This window comes from Podarcis filfolensis (assembly GCF_964270895.1).
Source record: "Podarcis filfolensis genome assembly, chromosome: 12".
NCBI classification, from domain to species: Eukaryota; Metazoa; Chordata; class Lepidosauria; order Squamata; family Lacertidae; genus Podarcis; species Podarcis filfolensis.
Window position 1 is genome coordinate 42,152,206 of NC_139614.1, and position 18,986 is coordinate 42,171,191.

At 44.3% G+C, this 18,986-nt stretch overlaps 1 long non-coding RNA gene across 3 annotated transcripts; it reads right to left on the bottom strand.

The window, feature by feature from the left end:
• Positions 1–3,368: 3,368 nt before the first annotated feature.
• LOC310746435 lies at positions 3,369–9,526 on the bottom strand. Of its 3 annotated transcripts, XR_014540712.1 has the most exons (6): positions 9,409–9,526; positions 7,919–8,045; positions 7,535–7,623; positions 6,848–6,923; positions 4,707–5,575; positions 3,369–3,651 (listed from the first exon to the last, which is right to left on the bottom strand). It is a non-coding gene; the product is annotated as an uncharacterized lncRNA (long non-coding RNA). The 3 variants fall into 3 exon arrangements; XR_014540713.1 differs by lacking the exons at positions 3,369–3,651; positions 4,707–5,575 and adding an exon at positions 6,471–6,497; XR_014540714.1 differs by lacking the exons at positions 3,369–3,651; positions 4,707–5,575 and having other exon boundaries at positions 6,799–6,923.
• Positions 9,527–18,986: the final 9,460 nt, after the last annotated feature.

Below are 18,986 nucleotides of genomic sequence, written 5' to 3' on the forward strand. Positions count from 1 at the left end.
AACTGCTAGGTTGGCAGGAGCAGGGACCGAGCAACGGGAGCTCACCCTGTCATGGGGATTCGAACCGCCGACCTTCTGATCGGCAAGTCCTAGGCTCTGTGGTTTAACCCACAGCACCACCCGCGTCCTAAGCCCTCTTTTCCTTAGGACGAATACAGCATAGGGCTTGGGCGAAGGAGAGATGTTTCTGAATCTTGCATAGCCATGGGGCTCCCTAGGCATCTTCAGATCAGTCACTGAAATGGCCCCTGCCTACCTCACAGGGCTAAAGTTGAAGGGGTTCTGGGCTGCCCAGATGACAAGACTGCTTTGCTGATGTGGCCCAAAGGAAAGTAGAGCAATGTGTTGGGCACCAGCTTGGCTGCAGGAGTTGCCAGAAGGAAGTGTACAAGGCACCATCCAACTGGAGAAATGTTAGAGGTTATGGCATTATGTGACTCCTAAGCCAAGGAGATAAGTAACTGTATACAACCTTTAGAAGATTCCAGATATTATTATTATTACAGTGGTACCTCGGGTTACATACGCTTCAGGTTACAGACGTTTCGGGTTACAGACTCCACTAACCCAGAAATAGTACCTCGGGTTAAGAACTTTGCTTCAGGATGAGAACAGAAATTGTGCTTCGGCGGCGTGGTGGCAGCGGGAGGCCCCATTAGCTAAAGTGGTGCTTCAGGTTAAGAACAGTTTCAGGTTAAGAACGGACCTCCAGAACAAATTAAGTTCTTAACCCGAGGTACCACTGTATGATGATGATGGTGGTGGTGGTGGTGGTGGAATAGGACATCCCTATTTTTATTGGAGAAATGTTCGAGGATATGAAATACACCTGGGAAAAGAGATAGGAACATTTGAAGCTGCCTTATACCACAGACCAGAGGTTTTCAACCTTTTTGAGTCCCTTGACCAACTGCATTCTTTCTGCGGCACCCCTGTGCGGCTCAGGAGCCGAGTTATGTCACAGCAGAGTTGGCAGCCTCTCACCATTTTTCGAACACCCTCCCTTGTGGAGTGTTCCCTCAGCCTCCTGTCTTCTCCCCTCTCCTTGGGAGTCTTCTAGGCAGCCTCTGCTGCCACCCCTGGTCTCTGAGCTTCCCCTCCCACTGCGCCAAAGATAGGTGCTTCCTCACACTGCCCCACAGGGACCTGGGAAGCCCCTGGGAAGCCCCAGAGGCACCATTTGCCTGGGGAGCTTGTAGACAGGGCTGCTGCAGCAAACAGCTGTACAAGCCTTTGGGAGGCCAAGACATGAGAGGGCATCAGAGGAAGGAAGGGAAGGAAGGAAAGAGGGATGGGGCCAGTGTTGCCCGTGGCACCCCTGACCATCATTCAAGGCACCCCTGGTTGCCATGGCACACTGGTTGAAAACCACAGCCACAGATCATTGGACCATCTAGATACACAAAGGATGGGGAGCCTGTGGCTCTTCACATGTTGGACATGGCAAATAGTGGAGGCTGGTGGGAGTTAGGATTCAACAGCATCTGGAGGGCCACAGTTTTCACATCTGTTGTCTGTACTGCCTGGCAGTGACTCTCCAGGGTTTTGGGCAACAGACATTCCAATTCCCACATGGAGATGCTGGGCATTGAACCTGAGCTTTTCTGCACCGGGTCTTCCCCTTCCTGGACTTGACCCTAGTTTTCCAGGTAGCAGCTGCAGCTGAGAATGTTTTTTTGTCCTGCTTCTTTGATCCACCAGCTACAGTTGTTTAGGGCTCCCAACGTCTCTTTCCTTCAATAGGCTTAGCACAAGTCTACACCCATATACTCACCAGGCAAGGAGAAAGGTGCGACATACATTTGGGGATGGATTAATCTATCAATTGTGTTTTCTAATTTTACAGTCTTAAATTCAATTTGCCATATTTCTGCATCAGCTTGTGAAGTGCCCCCCCCCCCTGGTATACATCTTTGAATATGCAATTTTGCCTGATATTCACATATGTACAAAATATTCCTCTAGTACAATACATTATTGTATTTCACTAAATATATTCATTTTTAAATTGCTGTTGTTTAGTCGTTTAGTCGTGTCCGACTCTTTGTGACCCCATGGACCAGAGCATGCCAGGCACTTCTGTCTTCCACTATCTCCTGCAGTTTAGTCAAACTCATGCTGGTAGCTTCGAGAACACTATCCAACCATCTCGTCCTCCGTCGTTCCCTTCTCCTTGTGCCTTCCATCTTTCCCAACATCAGGGTCTTTTCCAGGGAGCCTTCTCTTCTCATGAGGTGGCCAAAGTATTGGAGTCTCAGCTTCAGGATCTGTCCTTCCAGTGAGCACTCAGGGCTGATTTCCTTAAGAATGGATAGGTTTGATCTTCTTGCAGTCCATGGGACTCTCAAGAGTCTCCTCCAGCACCAGAATTCAAAAGCATCAATTCTTCGGCGATCAGCCTTCTTTATGGTCCAGCTCTCACTTCCATACATCACTACTGGGAAAACCATAGCTTTAACTATACGGACCTTTTGTAAACACACCCCCTTAATACTTATTTTCGTACATATTTGGTTTTGGTTGGCAGACTGCATAACAAAACTCAGAGGAGTGCAAATCTCAAAGGATAGCTGTGTTTTGGTTCATGTATTGTTTTGGGACATCGAAATTAGTTGGTTTGTATGGAAATGCAATCCAGAGTGGATTTCTCCTCCATTCCCAGCTGAAAGACAGCTAAAAGTAAAACTGCACAATGGGGTGAGGGGGACTCCATTTTTAAGCTAATGTTTCTGGACACAAGAGACTATTGTTACCATTGCTTGCTGTCAACTGCACCACAGTAAGTTGTTTTTACATATAAGAACACAAAACAAGCATACTGAGTTTCATCTGACATATGTTGGAGGGTATGGGTGAAGGGAGCTCTGAAAGAGTAACTACTACTCTGAGATAAAGAATTTGGAAGCCTTGCTGCAGACAGTTTAGATATACAATTGAAGTTTTATCCTATTATTTTATTATTTTATTTAGAGAAAATTCTGTTTGGCTTGTTGCAAGGAAGCCATTTCTGACAACCTTTTTATTACCTTGGACCTAAATAAATAGAGCTGTTAAAATAGCTTCCAGATGACCATTTCCCTTTTACTACTACTAATAACATTATGTCACTTTTTTTCCCTTTTGCTTTGCTTTAATAAGCTTCACACTCTTTTTCCTTTCCAGTACTCTTAAGTATGTTTATCTTGAAGCCTGAAGTCTGTTTTTCCTATCATGTAAAAGAATGTGAAATGGACAGCTTCTTTTCGGATAGCAAAGCTTAATTGCGATGAGACATTCTGGAATATTTGTGTCTTGTATTATTCTAACCTCTTGCATAGATTTGGACCGAGGCATTTGCAGATCCCGCCCACCCACCCCCCTCTGTGCCCCGGCCGCCATCCCACAATGTTCATAAATGAGGTCTGCATCTTGGCCTGAAAACTGTTACCAATCCTGTTCCAGTTAGAGAGATTTGGCAGGAGATTTCATGTTGATGCTCCTAAAGCTTTCGACCGCTCCGCTGATGTTCACTCCACAGTCCCCCTCCATTATACAACCCTCCTAAGACAGCCGCACTGCAAACGAAAAGCAGATGTGGCGTATCTTCCTCTTCGAGCTGCAGTGGAGGCCTCTGGCTGGAGTGTCCTTGGTCAGAGAGAAATGCTGATCCACCTGCAAATAATAAGGGTTAATTGTGAGGTTAATGCAATGCAGCGTTCCCGCTGTACGAAATAGCTGAGGGTTACGGTGCAGCGAAAACATTCACACATGCAACTAATTTGGCATATATCCAGACAAAGGAAACCTTTAATAAAGGGAACCATAGAGCATGTAATTGCATGTGTGGTTGGAAAGCTTCTAATTATGTTGTGCTAAAGAAGGTTCCTCCTGTTTGCATGGGGTTGTGTGCTCTCCAGTAAACAGATAAATGGTGTACTATGAATTGGAATGACTGCCTGCTGTCATGGCATGTTCTTCTCATTCTGATTATTAATATAGGCGGTGACCATTTTGCGCTGAGGTTCTCTTCCTGGCCCCCAAGCACATCACCAGAGTGCGCCTAAGGGCACCCTGCCCTGCCCCATTCCATTCTGCTCTCTTCTGGGTCCAAAAGGACCCACGTATTGGCAATTGTGCATCAATTGGACACACTTCAAATGGTTGCCCCCTGTATTGTTGTTCTTGGTTTGTTTATTTACTAAATTTGTATACTGCCCTTTATCCAAAGATCCAGTATTTTTTTTCTGGGGGTACACAGGGGTATGCATACCCATAAACATTTTGTGAATCTAACGGGAGAAGAAACTATTTTTTAAAAAAAGTTTCTTCTCTAGCATGGTGAATTGTCAGTACCGTTGCTAACCCCAGTGGCAGCCTCATTTCCTGTCATGGTGTTTCCTGAGTCTCAGACGAAAGTGAACATTTAATATGTGAAGGGTAGGAGTTGGAATCTAGCATGGTGATTGGTCAGTTTCGTTATTACCACCTCCGATGGCGGCTTCATTTCCTTTCCTGGTATAATGCATGTTCTTCATCCTTTTGTCCATTTACTGTATTTATTTTTCCTGATTTGAAGTATAAAATGGTGATTTTCTTGAGCCAAAATGAGAGTAAGCCTAAACATTTTTTTTAAAAAAAAAGCACTGCAAAGATCTCAGAGTGATTCACAACACAAAAATGCAAAACAAGAACACAAAATACATCATAAAAATGTTCAAATAACTCACCTCCCACAAACACATAGCCTGGCACCTAAAGATATGTAAGAAAGGTGCCAGGCAAGCTTCCTTGAGGAGAGCATTCCAAAAATGGGGAGCAACTGCAGAAAAGGCCCATTCTCATGTTGCCACCCTCTAGACCTCTGGAGGAGGCACACAAAGAAGGGCCTCAGATGATGATTGCAGGTTCCTGGTCACTTCATATGAGGAGAACCAGTCCTTGAAGTATTGTGGTCCTGGTGATACCCCATATAATGAGGGTCAGTTGGAACTGCCCCATCATTCAGTATTATTGATCTACAATGTGCAACACCGGGGAGGGGGGTGAATGAGACAGGGCAAAGTGACTACTTTGGGGGGTCTGAAGACACCAAGGTGTCTGATTCTAAGGCAGCAAGAAATCTCACTGATTCTCCCAAGATGAATCATGATTGTTAAATCTGATACTTGTAAAATATAGCTGAACTGGGAACACAAGGATGAGATACTTCTATGGGAAGTTGTTAAAAAATGGAATAAAATCAGAGTGCCGTGAAGAGAGGAATTGCCTTCCTGATATTAAATGCAGGTGCAAATAGTATTTTAACTAAATAGAGTAAAAGGGGATGGAGAAGGGAAAGGAGATTGTTAGCCGTTTTGAGATTCCTTAGGGTAGTGATAAAGCGGGATATCAAATCCAAACTACTCTTCTTCTTTTGATTGGAATCTAGTTGAACTGAGAAATAAGAGAAATTGCATCAAATGTTTTAAAATCTAAAAAACAAAAACAAAAATACGTGAAGGCAGGATGCCCTTCATGAAAGGACTTATCTTTTTGCATCCCCCCCCCCCCGCTCCAAATTAACCAAATATTTTACTCTCATTGGGGGCAAATAGTCCTACAAAAGAAGAGGAGAGAATATTCTGCCCAGTGCTCATTTATTTTATTTATTCAATTCTCCAATTTGTAGACTGTCCTTTGCTACATCAGCGGGATCCCGGGGAGGCTTCAAACAATGCAGAAAATGCATTAATATATTGGCCAGCTTAATTAATAAAAAAGAAAAACAAGCAATAGTGCAACATCATGAGAATAACACAACCAAATAAGGGTTAATATTTTTGCTCCAAGAGGCTGGGAGAATAGAATTGTTATTAGTTGTTGGTAATCCATGAAGATCTCTATCATCTGGCCTTCCAAGGGAAAGGCATAGCAGAGTGACCTGATATTGTCATTCCTCATGGTCCCTCCCTCCCTCCCTCCCCCCCTCTCTCGTCTCTGAGTGGGACATGAGTGGATCTCAGCTTTGGCATTCACACATGCACACCTTGTCATTTCACATACTGTAGCCACAGAAACAAGTTTTTAAATTGTTTATAACCTGTTGAAGGTCAGTTATGCTTTTATGGTGCATATTTCTCCAAAGAACAACCAGCCTCTTTAAATCAGTGGTGGACAACGACAAGTGACTATGGTGTAAACGGATATAAGAAACTGTCTTACTGTATGAACTAGGTCTCACCATTTGTCCATCAAGCCTAGGGCTGTCTGCTCTGACTGGCAGCAGATCTTCAGAGTTTTGGACAGTGCAATGCTTCCATCATTGGGCACCCAATCCTTTTCTTTAACTCTCTGCATGCCTTCAAGTCAAATGCTCTATCATTGAGCCATGGCCCCTGTGGTGTTCGTACGGAGCCCCCAGTCATCTCACGGGCTATTGACCCATACACCACTAATCCACTGCCACCAACCAGGTCCTGCCACCAACCAGGTCCTGCCACTGCCACCAACCAGGTAAATCACTTAGTCTCAGTCAGATTCTTAAGTTAACAAAGAAGAGTGTAGTTTATTGCAAACACAAATAAACTTTAACTGCATTCAAAACGTTGTTACTCTTTACCTTTTTAGTCTTATTTTATCCTGTCTCTAACTCTTCTACCTCCCCTCACACAAGAATCAACTGCGCTAACTGTCTCTCTATTTTCAACTGTCTGCCAACAGCATTCCCAACTGCCTTTCCCAACCAACCAACTAACTAAAACCAACCTTGGGCTACGCCCTTTTATAAACAGGTAGGCTCCGCCTCTGGCTTTTCTATTGGTCTACCGATTAACTCTTTCTCTCCCACTGTACAGACATTTTCAAAAGAATGGGCAAACGCCACAGCCACCTTAAAGAAGTCGGTGTAGCAGGTGGTGAATCCTTCCACAGTGTGCCATAGTTGGTTGGATGGTGCTTGCAAAGTCCTTGAAAACAGAATAAAGGTTACAAGATCTTTATTTTTATCTGTAAAATGTTGGAAGGCAGAATGTCAGGTGGGTTTTTCTGTCTTCAGGGAATCATTTCCACACTCATTTGTCTGCCATGGAATGTCTGTGATTAACAGGTGATTTGTTTCTCAAAGCTCTTGCACACTTACTGTTAACCCCCACAATTTAGTCACAACCATTTCTAAATCATGCCTTTGCCAAGTAATGTTATTCATGCATTCTGCTGTTTGTGATCTTCCTCTTTCTCTCATGGCAAACTTACCTTTTTTTTGGGGGGGGGGGAAATCTTCCTAGAGTAAATTCAGATCTTTTGGATGAAGGGTGGGAAATGTTACTTAATACAAGCTAAAAATGACAGTAACATATTTATCCCTACATATCCAGGAATGAGAACAGTGCAGAACATCAAAGTAAGTGGCAGTTAAGTCTGTTTCTTACAGCTGCATTTAGTGGATATACTCCTGATAGTTTGAGGCCATTTGCCATTTCCATTTTTCATTACCAACGTCAAACAGTTTACAGAGAGACAAGCTAAATTAAAACAGAAGACAAAAAGAAAAAGCTATCAGTTCCTTCAAGAAGTTTACATTTTGTGGGAGGGAAGGTTGTCCTTGATGATCAACGGCTTCATGAAGACCTTTGGGACATCTAAAAGCCACCCAGTGATGTCTTCTCCCTGTCAGGAGATTTAATACAGCAATAATAATGTGGGAATGTTAAGGAAAGTAGGAGAGGATATACTGTTTTGATATTATCCCTCCTCACTCATGCTAGTGAGTAAACACCAGGGCACATTCCCTTTGCAACTTATTGGAAGCAAATAGATGAATTATTAGAATCCTTTAATTAAGCAGTCCTGTCTGGCTTGTCCAGTCTGTATTGTTCCTGGTAAGTTTCCCCTTTATTTCCCTCTTAAAATAATAATAACACAACACAGTCTTCTTTAAAAGTAAGAATAAAGTTTTACTCACATTCAGTTCACAGCAGTAATCTGAAGGCAGGCTTTATCCTGTGGCTACAGTCAAAAGAAGTCTGAGTTACATCTCAGACTTTCTGCTTGTGGGCTCCATCCTATGTGAAGGTTGAGCCATGTGCTGGCTAAGAGCCAGGAGAGTCCAAGAGAAAGAGTAAGAGAGTAAGAGTTCCGAGGCCAGCCCTTTTATATGGTCAGCTGGGGTCATGCCCATCTACCTGGTCACACACAGGGGGAGGAAGCTCCAGAGCAGGTATGACAGGAAGTCCTCTCTGTCTGGAGCCACATTCCCCTGTGTGTCCATTCTAGGCAACCAGAAAATGCTGTACTTGACTGCTCTAGTAATAATACATCCCACAAAAAAATACCCCAAACACCCCATCTTGATCCTACAAGATTCTGTTTTGGTATTATGGTTACAAAGCGCCCTTGCAACTGTACAAATAGTTGGTAGATATTCTGTTCCCTCATCCCTCCATCTTCATCTGGGCAGGGAAGAATCCCAGTGATTGATGAAGGGAGATGGTATTTTAACCAAGCTGTGATGGATGCCGCTGGGGTGAAAGGGTGAGAGCTATTAATAAACAGAGTCTGAAAACCTTTTAACGCCATCATTCACATTCACACGTCTTTAACCTCGGCCACCTTGAGATCCAGCATAGACTTATTGCAAGGGAATAAAATGTATATATATTCATGCTCGTTAAGATATTTAATTTGCCCTGCCGAATGGATGAGGCGCTGGTGGCACTGCCGTTTAGCATCTCCCTTGAATGCAGAAAGGTAGCAGATTTATTTCAATCCCATTGGGTGCTGACATTTTAACCCAGTTATCTGTGATTTATTCAGTCCCTGACAGCGCCAAAAGAATGATGTGTTTTGCCCGAAGGCTCTGTGGGCGAGGCAGCTTGACACATGCCTTTTCTTTCTCTAAAAAGGGGTGATCTCCTCAGCTGTTCTGAGGGTCCCAGCACTACAGTGGGCAGAGAGATTGTTTCTGAAATACTGTCTTCAGCTATTTGGTATGGGCATGCGGCGAGGGAGAAAGTGGAGGTGGAAGAAAGTGAAATGCTGATTAACCCCCCTCATGCCGCCATTTTTGTGTTTGTGCCAGTTTCCCCTCAAGTTTCTCCAGTTATCAAATTCTACAGGTCATTTGGCACAAGAAATGGGCATTATCAGAAGCAATGCTGAAATTCTTCCAGACCATAGGAAGTTGTCTTATACCAAGCCAGAACACTGGTTCATCTAGTTCAGGACTGACCATGCTGACTGGGTGAGCCTCTCCAGGGTTTCAGACAAGGAGTCTTTTCTTGTTCTCCATGGAGATGCTAAGGACTGAAGCTGGGGTTTTCTGCACACCAAACAGAGGCTGCACTGCTGAGCCACAGCTCTTCCTAAAAGCCTACGTGGCACCAGCCTCCTTCAAGCCATTACTGCCACGAATGGGACCAGCACGGTAAAGGGGGCTTATGCCTTTTGCCTTACCTATAGAATTTCACAGTTCTCTACCTGCTGCCATTTTGGGACACAGAATCTGAAGTGGACTGTACTGTTCTGCTGTTTATGTGCATACTGTAGGCAAATCAGAGGGCAATTATGTATAGGTAACTATAATAGAGGAATTAAGGTAAATGCGGGGGAGGGAGGGAGCTTGGAATGTTGGTAGTGAGTGATGATTGGATGAGAATTTGAAAGGGCTGTTTGAATGATGCTGGAGACAGTTGGCAGAATTCGGTTTGGAGTGGTTGATAGTGGAGTTTGGGAGTGGGTGTGAGTTGGTGTGAGAGTTGCTGGTACGTGTGGCAAAAGGGGTAGTTTCTTAAATTGGATCAGTCTTGCCTCTTTTGTAGGTCTGGTGATAGTGGGTCTCGCCCCCTTGGTGGAAAGGGCCTTGCAGGGAGCGGCCTTCACGCCTCATGTTGATTCTCCTTTCTGGCTTCCACCAAGCAATTCCATCAGGCTGATATCAGGAGCATCAAATGCGATCAGCAGTTCCTCTGCATCTATCTGCCTTTGCATCTACCTTCTCTTGGAGAGCCAGTGTGGTGTAGTAGTTAAGAGCGGTAGACTCGTAATCTGGTGAACTGGGTTCGCGTCTCTGCTCCTCCACATGAAGTGAACTTAGCCATATTGTTAGAATCCTCACTAAACCTTGGATAGCTCAGTTGGTTAGAGTGTTGTTCTAATAATGCCAAGGTTGCAGGTTCAATCCCCATATGGAACAGCTGCATATTTCTGCATTGCAGGCAGTTGGACTAGATGGTCCTCAGGGTCCCTTCCAACTGGAGAGTCAGTGTGGTGTAGTGGTTAAGAGCGGTAGACTCGTAATCTGGTGAACCGGGTTCTCATCTCCACTCCTCCACATGCAGCTGCTGGGCGACCTTGGGCTAGTCACACTTCTTTGAAGTCTCTCAGCCCCACTCACCTCACAGAGTGTTTGTTGTGGGGGAGGAAGGGAAAGGAGAATGTTAGCCGCTTTGAGACTCCTTCGGGTAGTGATAAAGCGGGATATCAAATCCAAACTCTTCTTCATCATCATCATCTGCACATCATGTCAGAGCACAGTACTCTGGATGTTCCCTGCCTCTCATAGCCAAGTTTCGCTTTCTTCTTCCATTTAGTCTGCGGTTCAGCCTTCTCGTCTCTCATGCACGCCTGCACCGGTCTGGAGATCCTCTGCCTGACGGAGTCTACTAGAGCTATAATCCCATGTAACACGTCTTTAGCTTGGCAAAGGGAATTTTGTCGTACCTGCTTTTGCTCTGTATCTTTATGCTCCAAAAGCTTAAGTGCATTGTCAGCTGTTTGTACATTGAGTAATTATAAAACCCTTATTATTTCTGTTTTGAATAAATAATCATATTGCACCACCACAAGCTCCTTATTGGGTTTTGCTAGGAGCGGAGTATTCAGGTACATATATCAGTGGGGGCAGCAGAAATGAGGGGAAATTATACGGAAGACCCATTTTAAAAACCCCAGTTCAGAGCTGTACATATGATAAAGAATAACAAGATTACACAGGGGTGTTTTGGGTAATGCCAGAAACCGTGCAGCTGGAGTGGTGGTGACAGCCTCCAGATATTATGTCCTATCCAACATGGCGATGGTGGAAGGGGACTATGCAACTTTTAGGGCAAACTTGCACCACAGCTACAATAATTTATGAACTGATTTATGGACTTATTTCAATGTGTAGCCTGCCCTCCAGAAATGCTGGTTGCTGGTAACACTCCCCCCCCCAAACAGCACCCCTCCCTCTCAAAACAAGATCATATAAACCTGAAATGAAATAATGTGCTCTCACTCTCCACGCATGTTTAAACCTGGAGCTCTGCTGTTGGCCACACAAAAATGTTGCAATTCAGTCTCCCATAAACTTCTACATCTTGTGATTGATTATGCAGAGTGGGGCTTATCTGCCGCCCCCCCAATATTCTATTCATGCTGGCACCTCTGCCCCCAATACTAACTGCTTCTTTCCCTTTAGACATTTGTAACAGCACAGGGAGTCCATAGCCAGTGGCTTCCAGTGAAACAGCCCCTTGTTGTCCACCTTGAGGGGTAATGAACACCACTTTATAAAGACATTTGTTTAGAAATAGAAACTGGTTTGCTTAAGCCCTGTGGTTCTCTTCATTACTTTCATGGGTGGTCTTGAAAAAAGCTTTGCAGGTTAAAACATCCCTGAATGGCAAACACAAGCAAAGTGAGGGGGCTATCTATAATCCGACAGCATCACCAAGGCACAGCCACTGGCTTCTGTCGCACTTCTTCATCCCTGACCTCAGCCTACTAACTTCCACTGCCTTCCACCAATTCATCCACTTACCTTGTGCCTGGAAGGCGATCTCTGCCATCTTCTGAACACAATCCCCAGGCACACGGTATCTGAAGGGTGACTTACGCCATCCCTTGAATACACCCATCAGATACACACACCACTCACCTTCACCCCATTTGAAACCTTCCATTCGGACAGACACATCCACTCATCAGCCGCTCTCTGTTCATTCACATAACATACAGTGGTACCTCGGGTTACATATGCTTCAGGTTACATACGCCTCAGGTTTCAGGCTGTGCTAACCCAGAAATAGTACCTCGGGTTAAGAACTTTGCTTCAGGATGAGAACAGAAATCGTGCTCTGGCGGCGCTGCGGCAGCGAGAGGCCCCATTAGCTAAAGTGGTGCTTCAGGTTAACAACAGTTTCAGGTTAAGAACGGACCTCCGGAATGAATTAAATTCTTAACCCGAGGTACCACTGTAATCCAGTTTCAGTCTACAAACATCTACACAGCTTGTGTCAACGGGCTTCTGAAAGTGAATTTCAACCAGCTTGCATCCACAAACACTAGCCTGCTGTAGTCTTGCATTTCCACCAACTTCTGAATATGAACTCCACCAGCTTCCACCCACCATCATTTGCCAGTTTCTGCCTGGTCCAGTACCAGAAATCAGCCGGCTTTGGATATCAGCTGCCTTCAAGCCACAATCCCACTCAGCAAGTGAACTTGCCTTCTCATTGCTCCACAGCATCCCATTACCAGAGGATCGGGCTTATTTGTTGCTCTGCACACCTCCATGCTGAAGGAGACTACCCAGCAGTGTTCTCCTTGAGGAGGGAAAAGCCTTTTGCTTTGGATTTCCCCTTTATAACCACCCAACTGCCATGTGCTTTTGTGACATCACAGACAATGGCAACAGCTGGGGAGACATCATCATAGCCTCAGAACACTGGGCTCCTTTGCTTGTTTATTATTTAAAAAGACATATGGACTAATACTTATTTGTACCAATACCAGAGAAGGGCATATCATAACCGGGGGGGGGGGGGAGCATTCTTCAGTCCAACGGCAAGAAGCTTTACGTACACAGTTAAAGGAAACACCCCAAAGCAGGCAAAAACACCCAAGAAGGATGTGAGGTATGCCTGGTGAGGGCCTGGGGAGAGTCCTGAGGGCCAGGTAGAATGTCCTGAAGGGCCACATTTGGCCCACAACTCAGTGCTTTCCTACTCCAGTCTTAAATGATAAAAAACAGGGGTTTCTATCCTTATGTGTTCTAAGAGTAGACCTATGAACTCAATCAGTCCACTGATTCCAGTGATATCTATAGGCCTACTCAGAGTATGGTGTGCTGCAGGAGCACTGCTGGGAGCCAATCTTGCTGTCCTGCCAGTGTGACGAAACCACAGTGACCTCCTGCCACCTTGACACTCTCCCTGCTGGGCAGGCTAACATTGCAGCTCTGCCCCAGCCAAATGAGCTGCTTCTGGTGAAATGTGTGATCAGATTAGTGAATATTGTATTGTATTTTATTTTTAAAAATGCAACTATTTTGGGGGCTGAGGGAAACCATACTGAGACTATAGCTGGCATAGGCAACCTCGGCCCTCCTGATGTTTTGGGACTACAACTCCCATGATCCCTAGCTAACAGGATCAGTGGTCAGGGATGATGGGAACTGTAGTCCCAAAACATCTGGAGGGCTGAGGTTGCCTATGCCTGGAATATAGCATGGGATGGGTTGAGGGTTAACCAACCTCCTCTATTTTCCCAACAACAAAAATCCCCCTGAAACTGCTGTTTGTCTCAGGATATAAGCTGTCAACAGAAAAACAAACAAATCCGGCACTCTAAGCTGGGGCAAGTCAACAACCTTTCAACCATTCAAATCAGTGAGAAATGTCCCAATATCTTCCTAGAATGAGGATTCTGTTCAGGAATGGGCTGGTCTCTTACAATCCAATTTTTACTGCTGGTGTGTGGACATTCTGTTTGGCTTTCCAGTGTGCTGCCTTTCCCTCTTAACTTCATTATTAGCATTCTTCCTAAATTAGTAGCTACTCTGGACTGAGAGTATCAGAGATGTCCTCCTATTTAATTTGCCCCTGGCATCTGAAATCCAAACAGCAAAAGTGGCAGTGTCTATTCCAGAATCCACTTTCACTTGTTCAGCACTTTCCTTTCTTCGGCAAAGAGCACACTTCATGCTTTCTTGGGAATTCATTAAGGATTAGTTCAGATTGGCTAAGAGGGGAGGCTACTGGAGACACCATCCTGTTCCAATTTTCCATTTCACCACCACAGCTGTATTTTCTACCTTTGGTAATTATATGCATCCCTATGACTCGTAAAAGCATATTTGCAAAAATTTGGTCTGCAGCCTTTTATACGTTTCCAAGTTCACTTTTGACTGTGATGGGAAGAGACATTGCTCTAAATGCTTAAAGTGAAGCAAGATCCCCCCTCCCCTTTAAGCCAATTCATTTATGTTGTGAATAGGAACCTTTGTTGAAATCAGACATATTAGGATGTCAGTAACATAATGAATCGCTGCATTTCAATTCCCCACATGAAAGCAACTTCTTTCCAGTTTCCTCGTTTCACATATACACATGTAGGATTTATATGCAGATCTTTTGGCACACTCAGTCATTCATGGGTCTCTTCTAGGAATATCTGTGGCGATTTGACTCATCCCAGAACTGGAACATAGAGACTTTCTAACTCAGGGGTCAGCAAACTTACCACACCTTGGGGCGGTGTCTCCAGCACCGATTGCGTGGCAGGCCGGAGGGTGGAGGAGTGCATGCCCATACGCATGCACATACACTACTTTCGGCGCACTTCCGGGTCAGAGGAGCACTGGAAATAGCTTGTGCGCATGTGCACGGGCCTCCTCTGACCCGGGTGTGCACCAGAAATAACGCTTGCGCATGTGCAAATAATGCTTGCACATGTGCACAAGCTATTTCCGGTGCTCCTATGACCTGGAAGTGGGGAGCCACGCAGCGCTGGTAAGAGCAGGTGGCGGGGGTCGCTGCGAGCCGGATAAATGAGTCCCTCAGGCCTTATCCGGCCCGCGGGCCTTCGTTTGGGGACCCCTGTTCTAACTCAATCCTTTCCCTGATCTAGTATTGACTTCCTTTTCAGTTCCTGTATTATCACCTCCCCTTTTAAAAAGTCAGGCATTTATTCATGCATCACTGGAGGATTGTGGGTGCTCAATGATGTTGAAGGTCAGCCATAGGCAGATGGCAGCTGAGCCAAGAACAAGGGGCATTTCCCCCTCAGGAATAATCTGGGTGGGTCTGCAATTGTGGTGGTGGGTGGGGCCAAATCTTGAAGTGGGTGTAGCTGCCACCTTTTGGTTACATCAATTTATCTCTCTCTTTCACCTCCGTTCACTCTAACACACTTTCTGCTACCCTCTTCCTCCCCTTTATTCCCTCCTTGCAACCCATGTGAAATTAGGCTAAGGGCTATGTGGAACTAGGCTGAGCTCCACCGGATCACAGCTTCTGACCTGAGCTCGAGCTGATCCGTCAATTTTTGTCCATTTCAATCAATCCCTCCCCCTTATCTCGCCCTGTGTATGCATTTTGATGAAACAGTATGGAAAGCAATCACAAACCTAAGTGTTAATTAACATCCAACTTATGCAATGTTTGTGCACATGCAGTTTTGCGTCCTGGAGAAACACCTCTTAAAAGAATCTCAATGCAGCTGTATGTGGACTTTAACACCAAGATTAGTGGTTTGTTTGTTTTTTAGCATTGTTTTAATAAATGCATACTGTACATGGACACTGGTAAGGTGTTGGGTACAGAGGGGAGAAAAGACATAAGCTGGAGGAACTGAAAGCTCAGGCTCAGGCAAATGTTTACAAGGACAGTATTCTGCACAAACTTGAGAATAAAAAGTGTAACAATAGGGGATAGCACAAGCATTGTACGTTGGCGACAAAATTAATCCCTAGAGAAATTTGAATGAGAACTATTTCAGGACCATTTCTACTTGGATGGAAATCACTGGTCTCCAGTAGATCCTAAATGCTAATTGTGAAGTCCTTCTCTGACTGTAGATCCTTATCTAGCCAAATGGGCTCCATCCATTCCTAAGAAGGAGGAATCAGTAGGCTCGGGGGACTGTAAGTTTTGGAGAAATACAAAAAGCATTAGGGAAAACCCTAATGGTTGTCCACCGCTAAAAGCGTCCAATGAGAACTGAGCGTGCTCAGCGGTCATGGATTCCCATGTGGGGAAGGAATGATGGTACGAAGTGTCCCGGAAGAGGGCTGGCTGGCTGGCTGCAACCCTGAACTGGAGCATTCCACACTGCAATATTTTGTTATAGGTTCTGCTTGTGAAAATGCGCAAAAGACCTGTTTTTCAAGGACTAATTCCCTAGCCACTAATCCTTCAGCAGGTGTTCATTCTATAAGCCACATCTTTACTGTGTGTTTTTTTTTAAAAAAACCATTAATTATTTCAAAACTTTCTATACCACCCTTCATTATATGAGTTTTCATGATGGTGTGCGACTTAAAACTAATACGCAAACAAGAAAGCAGAGCCCCAGACCTTCCAAAAAAACAGACAAAAAACCTGGACAAACTTAGAAATCTGTTTTAGGTTGATATCATTGGCAGCTTTCTTGTTTTTGTACAGGGATTGCCTTTCAAAAGGATCGTGTTTCCTATATTCCAAGAATCAAGTGAAATAACTGTGTGCAGAATCTGGCATATAATAAATTGAAGAGTTTGCTTCATTTCTTTGTGATTGATTCTGATGCCATTCCTCAAAGCGCTCTTCTGGTTCATGCACCATTATAGAGAGATTAGACGGGGAGGGGGGGTTGCTTTGAGCAGAGTATACCTCAGTAAAACATCAACAATATGTACATCCCGCAAGAGTCTACTTTGCAGTAGAATAAGAAACTCTTATGAGGAATAATACTTTGTTTCCTAAACTCTCCCAAGTACTTTTTAGTATTGACATCCCATGGCAATTATATCTAAAAGAAACAAGACCATTCGACAGCAAAGGAGATGGAGGCAGTCATTGCGGGTTTGGGGGCAAGGTGTCATCAGTATGCAGCGGTGGGCAGGATGAGGAAAATAAGCCGAGCCTCAATGCCTGCAAGATGGAGGCACTGTAGGTGAGTGGTCCTCATGTCTGAGATACTAGCCAATCATTAACCTTGGATGGGGTTGCCCTCCTCTGGGTCAAACTTTGTCACTGGAGGTCCAGGTAGCCTCAGTGGTTACAAATGTCTTTTACCAGCTTCAGCTGCTGCAATAGGCATGGTAATACCTGGACTGGGAGCGCTTGACCACAGTGGTTCAGACATTGATGACTTCAAGGTTAGATTACTGCTGTGTGCTCTGCCTGGGGCTTCCCTTGCACTCAGTCCAAAACCTGTGTGACTGCTGATCAGAGTGAAACCCTAAGTACATTAATACCCGCTGAAGACTTCTATTCTGCCAAGCCTAGGCAAGCAATTAAGAGTACATTCCCCACTATGGTCTAATGATATATGTTTTTAATTACTTTGCTTTTAACTTTTTAGTTATTTATTATGATTTTACCATCAGGTTTTATGTTTTTATATATGTTGTAAACCGCTGTGATACCTTTCTATGACATAGTGGTATACAAATAATTTTTTTATAAATAAAATAAATAAATGTGGGTCTAAGCCCCTACTTTCAAGTGGGAAAGAGTAGTATATTTTACAAGTGAAAATGAGTATTTGTTTACATGTGCATGCCTGATTGGTTGTGTGTGTGTGTGTGTGTGTGAGAGAGAGAGAGAGAGAGAGAGAGAGAGAGAGAGAGAGAATGTTATAGCAGCTATCATCAGGCCTAGTATTCCTAGGACTGTTTGCCAATTCCTCCATCATCTGTTGGTCAGGGGGCTTCAGATTTCTGGTCTCTAGCCCCAAGTTCTAGTCCTATCTGCACCAGTGTTGGGACCAGGTGGCAAACAATGTAAATTCTTAAAGAACAATCCTGTGTATCCCTGCTGGCTGGCCCTGACTGGGAACTGTGAAGCCATCACTTTAATTGTAACCTGAGCTTCGTGGCAAAGATCCTCAGTGCCCTGTCTATTTTATAAATTATTGACAAGGCATCAGAAAGATTCAGATTGTGTAAGTGCTAATTGGCCCCATGGTCATTTCTCAAAAGTCCAGGGTAGTTCATTGGCTTTTAGATAAAAGCTTTTTTTGCTGAGCTGAAATATCCCAGAGTTTGAGCAAATCTATGTTCCTCATTTGCTTTTTTTAAAAAAATAAAAAATAAAATAGAATGTTTGAAGGCCAGGCTTTGGCAAGAAGCTATGAGGTCAGGATATTTGCTGGCTAAGGAACACTTTCTTAGAATTTGCCTTGACATGCTGCATTCTAAATGGAAAAAAAATCAGAAAAACCAAATAGCATTAACTTATTATGCATTTGGTGGCTCTCATTCTACTAGGAATTACATTATTAGTACCAAGCAATGTACATGTCTGGAAATGTCTGCTGATGTAATTCTACTGGGTATTAAAACTACATTCTTGTTACTGGTATATAAGGTTAAAGAAGCAGAATTGCATTTACACTGACAAAGCTTGCAGAGATCCCAGCCTGTCTTACCAGCTGATGGTTCCAGCTAGTAAGAGTAGGCAGTCTCCAGCGGTTTCAGATACAGCAGCTCCCCATAGCTGTGTGGTAGAATAGCTGTGTTTATCTCAGGAGGTTCAGTCTCCAACAGCTCTAGTTTAAATGAACAGGTAGAACAGGTGTGGGGAACCTTTGGTTCTCCAGATGTTGCTGAACCAAAGCATGGCCAAGGATGAGGAGTGTTGTAGGTAGCAACATCTGGATGGTTGGTGGGAAAGACCTCTGTGTAAGTGTACCTTGTTCAAGGAGGGGAAATTATGTGGCTCTTTGGAGCCACCCTGTGCTGATCCTTTCAACTTGCAATATCATGAGTTGAAACAATCAGTGTAGAGCAGGCTTTGCAAGCCCTCCTCTGCTCCCCTTTCAACTTTGATGTCTTGGGAAGCACAGCAGCAACAGGTACTTGGGGACCCTGGATTTTGACAGGTGGGTTGGGCAATTGACTTATCAATCATGTGATGGCATGTGATTGACAGGTGGACACCTCCATCCACTTGTCAAATTTTACTTGCAAGTTTGATCCTGATAAGGCTCCCTGTCCCTGTCCCCTTAGAACCGAACAACTTATTTATCTCTGGGTTTCAAATTCTCTTTTAGAAATATGTTAATCA